This window comes from Bison bison, unplaced genomic scaffold (genome assembly GCF_000754665.1).
Source record: "Bison bison bison isolate TAMUID 2011002044 unplaced genomic scaffold, Bison_UMD1.0 scf7180017864063, whole genome shotgun sequence".
Classification (NCBI taxonomy): domain Eukaryota; kingdom Metazoa; phylum Chordata; class Mammalia; order Artiodactyla; family Bovidae; genus Bison; species Bison bison.
Genome location: NW_011494635.1, coordinates 1,158,998 through 1,164,474, shown reverse-complemented (window position 1 = coordinate 1,164,474; position 5,477 = coordinate 1,158,998). Strand labels below are relative to the sequence as shown.

General features: G+C 42.4%; 1 protein-coding gene across 1 annotated transcript in view; it reads right to left on the bottom strand.

Annotated features, from left to right (window-relative positions):
• Nucleotides 1-5,477, bottom strand: part of CFAP61 (cilia and flagella associated protein 61) — a 250,115-nt gene that overhangs the window by 225,594 nt on the left and 19,044 nt on the right. The window lies entirely within an intron of this gene.

Sequence of the window (5,477 nt, the reverse complement as noted above, 5' to 3'; positions counted from 1 at the left end):
ATATATATAAATTATATATATATAATTTCTATATTATAATAACGTCTTGATGAATATCTATGTCAAAAAAACATAAGCTTTAAAATTCCCCAAGGAAATAACAATTTGCACAATCCAAATTCCATATACTTTTCGTATACATTTTAAGAGAATTCAGAGTGTGGAGGTTTGGGGAGACTGGAAGAGGCATGGAAGCCCTGAGCCCTTCCCCACATCCTGCCTTGTGCATTTCGTCCATCAGCTGACATTTCTTTAATGGATATAGAATTATTCAATTATTACCGTCTTTACAATGAGTGTAGGTAGTTTGTGTTTTTCAGGGAATAGGAAACATTTTAGATGATTATATTTATCTAAACAATTCAGATAAGCATTTTATCTAAATTGTTGAATTTATAGAATTGAATCTTTTCAGTGTCTGTAAAATGAAGTTTACAGTGAAAAGTTAAAGTTACTCAGTTGTGTCTGACTCTTTGCTACCCCCACGGACTCTACAGTCCATGGAATTCTCTAGGCCAGAATACTGGTGTGGGTGGCCTCTCCCTTCTCCAGGGGATCTTCCCAACCCAGGGATCGAACCCAGGTCTCCTGCACTGCAGGCAGATTCTTTACCAACTGAGCTATCAGGGAAGCCCCTCAATGTCTGTAGGATCTGTACTAATATCACTTCTTTCAATCCTGCTATTGGTAGTAAGTCTACTCTCCTTTTCTTTTTGCTTGATAAGTTTGGCTAGGAGTTCATCAGTTTTATTCATCTCATCTGTGTCTTTTAAAATGCCAAATCCAACGGTCTCTTTTTTGTAATCAAATTATTTGATCTCCCTACAAATTATTTGATTTGCCACTTTAAGAGTCTTTGACTTCTGTGACTCTCTTCCAATTTTCTTTATTATTGTTAAGAGTTTCATCTTTCAAAATTCTGCTCTAATTCTCTGCTTTTTACTTTAAAATACCCCCCTAAACTAGACCATCTCTTTTGTTCTCACGATCTCCTCAAACTCTCTCCTCTACATATAGCACTATTATTTTTACCTTTGGTTAATGAATCCACCATTCCCCAGTTCAGATCAGTTGCTCAGTCGAGTCTGACTCTTTGAAACCCCATGGACTGCAGCACACTAGGCCTCCCTGTCCATCACCAACTCCCAGAGTATACTCAAACTAACGTCCATTGAATCGGTGATGCCATCCAACCATCTCATTCTCTGTCGTCCCCTTCTCCTCCTGCCTTCAATCTTTCCCAGCATCAGGGTCTCTCAAATGAGTCAGTTCTTCACATCAGGTGGCCAAAGTATTGGAGTTTCAGCTTCAACATCAGTCCTTTCAATGAATATTCAGGACTGATTTCCTTTAGGATGGACTGGTTGGATCTCCTTGCAGTCCAAGGGACTCACAAGAGTCTTTTCCAACACCACAGTTCAAAAGTACCAATTCTTCAGTGCTCAGCTTTGTTTATGGTCCAACTCTCACATCCATACATGACTACTGGAAAAACCAAAGCTTTGACTAGATGGACCTTCGTTGCAAATAATGTCTCTGCTTTTTAATATGCTGTCTAGGTTGGTCATAACTTTTCTTCCAAGGAGCAAGTGGCTTTTAATTTCATGGCTGCAGTCACCATCTGCAGTGATTTTGGAGCCCCCCAAAATAAAGTCTGTCACTGTTTCCACTGTTTTCCCATCTATTTGCCATGAAGTGATGGGACCAGATGCCATGATCTTAGTTTTCTGAATGTTGAGTTTTAAGCCAACTTTTTCACTCTCCTCTTTCACTTTCATCAAGAGGCTCTTTAGTTCTTCGCTTTCTGCCATAAGGGTGGTTTCATCTGCATATTGAGGTTATTGATATTTCTCCCGGCAATCTCAATACCAGCTTGTGCTTCTTCCAGCCCAGCATTTCTCATGATGTACTCTGCATATAAGTTAAATAAGCAGGGTGACAATACCAGTCTGTTGTTCCATGTCCAGTTCTAAGTGTTGCTTCCTGACCTGCATACAGATTTCTCAGGAGGCAGGTAAGGTGGTCTGGTAGTCCCATCTCTTTCAGAATTTCCCACAGTTTGTTGTGATCCACACAGTCAAAGGCTTTAGCATAGTCAATAAAGCAGAAATAGATGTTTTTCTGGAACTCTCTTGCTTTTTCAATGATCCAGTGGATGTTGGCAGTTTGATCTCTGTTTCCACTGCCTTTTCTAAATTCAGCTTGAACATCTGGAAGTTCATGGTTCACGTACTGTTGAAGCCTGGCTTGGAGAATTTTGAGCACTACTTTGCTAGCACGTGAGATGAGTGCAATTGTGTGGTAGTTTGAGCATTCTGTGGCATTGCCTTTCTTTGAGATTGGAATGAAAACTGACCTTTCCAGTCCTGTGGTCACTGCTAAGTTTTCCAAATTTGCTGGCATATTGAGTGCAGCACTTTCACAGCATCATCTTTTAGGATTTGGAATAGTTCAACTGGAATTCCATCACCTCCACTAGCTTTGTTAGTAGTGAAGCTTCCCAAGGCGCACTTAACTTCGCATTCCAGGATGTCTGGCTCTAGGTAAGTGATCACACCATCGTGATTATCTGGGTCATGAAGATCTTTTTTGTATAGTTCTTCTGTGTATTCTTGCCACTCTTCTTAATATCTTCTGCTTCTGTTAGGTCCATACCATTTCTGTCTGGTCATAGCAAACACCCTCTTCCAACAATACAAGAGAAGACTCTATACATGGATATCATCAGATGGTCAATACCAAAATCAGATTGATTATATTCTTTGCATGCAAAGATGGAGAAGCTCTATACAGTCAGCAAAAACAAGACTAGGAGCTGACTGTGGCTCAGATCATGAACTCCTCATTGCCAAATTCCTACTTAAATCGATGAAATTAGGGAAAACCACTAGACCATTCAGGTATAACCTAAATCAAATCCTGTAGGATTATACAGTGGAAGTGACAAATAGATTCAAGGGATTCGATCTGATAGAGTGCCTGAAGAACTATGGACAGAGGTTTATGACATCGTATAGGAGGCAGGGATCAAGACCATCCCCAAGAAAAAGAAATGCAAAAAGGCAAAATGATTGTCTGAGGAGGCCTTACAAATAGCTGTGAAAAGAAGAGAAGTGAAAGGCAAAGGAGAAAAGGAAAGATATACCTATCTGAATGGAGAGTTCCAAAGAATATAAAGGAGAGTTAAGAAAGCCTTCCTCGGTGACCAACGCAAAGAAATAGAGGAAAACAGTAGAATGGGAAAGACCAGAGGTCTCTTCAAGAAAATTAGAGATATCAAGGGAACATTTCATGCAAAGATGGGGACAATAAAGGACAGAAATGGTATGGACCTAACATAAGCAAAAGATATTAAGAAAAGGTGGCAAGAATACACCAGCCCCCACTAACCTTGAAAATTCCGCATCACCATCAACTCGTTCTCATTCTTCAACTTCTCTATACAACTGGCAACCAAACTGCACCCTCCATCTCAATCATTTCTTTGCATCTATGCAACTGCCTTGGTCCATTCCGCGACCTGGACCTCTGACTGGTCACTGCCTGAATTCTAGCCGGCATCACTCTTGGACAGACTGTTCTGTGCTACTCCCCTGCAAGTCACTGACCACAGGAAAACCAGTTATTCTTTGACATACAGTCCACACCACGTCTTTCTTCAGTGTTCCCTGCTGGTTCCGAGTTGAAGTCTGCTCATTTCAGTTGCGTGCTTCCTCATAACTGCCCACCTGCCTAATGCTCTCTTGCCTTCATGCCTTTGCCCATCCTGTCCATCTGGCTGAACTCTGACTCATCTCCCCTGACTAGAGTCAGAGGCTACCTTCTCTGTGAAGCCCCTTTTTCATTTACATTTCCCCCACTGAGGTATAATAACATAGTGTAAAATGCACAGGTATTAAAAGTTGATGACTTCTGTCAGCCGCATGCACCCTAATCAATCCACAGAGCGTGGTCTCCCCATCCTGTCCCTCCACCATACTCTTGCCTCTGCCAGGGGCATCTGTTGATCTGGCTTCTGCCATTTTGTACATCATACAAACAGCATACAGTCTTTGTTTCCATGTCTGTATTCTTTCACTCAGCATAAACTTTCTGAGCCTGGTCCACGCTATTGTGTATGCGTATGTGCTCAGTCACTTCAGTCCTGTCTGCCTCTTTGTGACCCCAAGAACTGTGCTCCACCAGGCTCCTCTGTCCATGGAATTCTCCAGGCAAGAATACTGGAGTGGGTTGCCATGTCCTCCTCCAGAGGATCTTCCCAACCAAGGGATTGAACCAACATCACCTGTGTCTCTTGCATTGCAGGTGGATTCTTTACCCACTGACCCACCTGGGAAGCCCACTACTGTGTATATCTGTAGTTTATTCCATTTCATTGCTGAGTAGTATCCATTACACAGAGGGACTGCAGTCTGGTGGACATTTAGATTTTGGAGAGTCTAGGGGTGGTATGAAGCTGTCTTGATCCCTCTCTGTCCTTCCCTCCTCCAAGCTATGAAGCATTACAGCTTGTAAGTGGATCTGTCTCCCCCACTTAACTAACAATATTAGTAATAATGTTGAATTTCCTTGGGCACCTACATGTGATGGGCAGTGTGCTGAGTGCTTGATTTCTGTCAGCTCATCCCATCACTACAACAGTCCCACGTGGCATACAATATCTTCACATCCACTGACAGAGATTAAATCAAGGCCTGCAGAGGCCCGGTTCCTTGTTTAAGTTAACTCATCTGGAGAGGAGTAAAACCAAGATCAAGATCTACCTCTACCTGATGTCATTATTACAAATTCATGATACTACAAGCCTGGTAAATAGTAGGCTCTCCCTGAATGTTCAGCGCTGATTTTCTTTAGGATTGACTGGTTTGATCTCCTTGTAGTCCAAGAGACTCTTGCTTTTTAAAAATTGAGATTTTATACTTTCTAAAGAAACCGAGTACTTATCCAATATGGCAATGATGGGAATTGTCTAGCAATATAGTAGTTAGGACTCTATCCATCCACTGCAAGGGGCACGGACTCAATTCCTGGTTGGGGAACTGAGAGCCCACAAGCTACATGGTGTGGCCAAACCCCACCTCCCCCCAAAAAAAACAGGAACTTTCCTGGTAAGTGGTTAGGACTTCATGCTTCCAATGCAGGGGGTGAGGGTTTGATCCTTGAAGGCCCTTTGTGGCTCAGATGGTAAAGAGTCTGCCTGCAATGCAGGAGACCCAGGTTCAATCCCTGGGTTGGGAAGTTCCCCTGGAGAAGGCAATGGCAACCCACTCCAGTAATCTTGCCTGGAAAATCCCATGGATGGAGGAGCCTGGAAGGTACAGTCCATGGGGTCGAAAAGAGTCGGACATGACTGAGCGACTTCACTTTCACTTTATTTCTGGGGAACTAAGATCCCATATACAGTTGGGCAACACCAGAAACAAACAAAGCACATGAAAAAACACAACAAACAAACACAACCCATGAATATGGTGGGA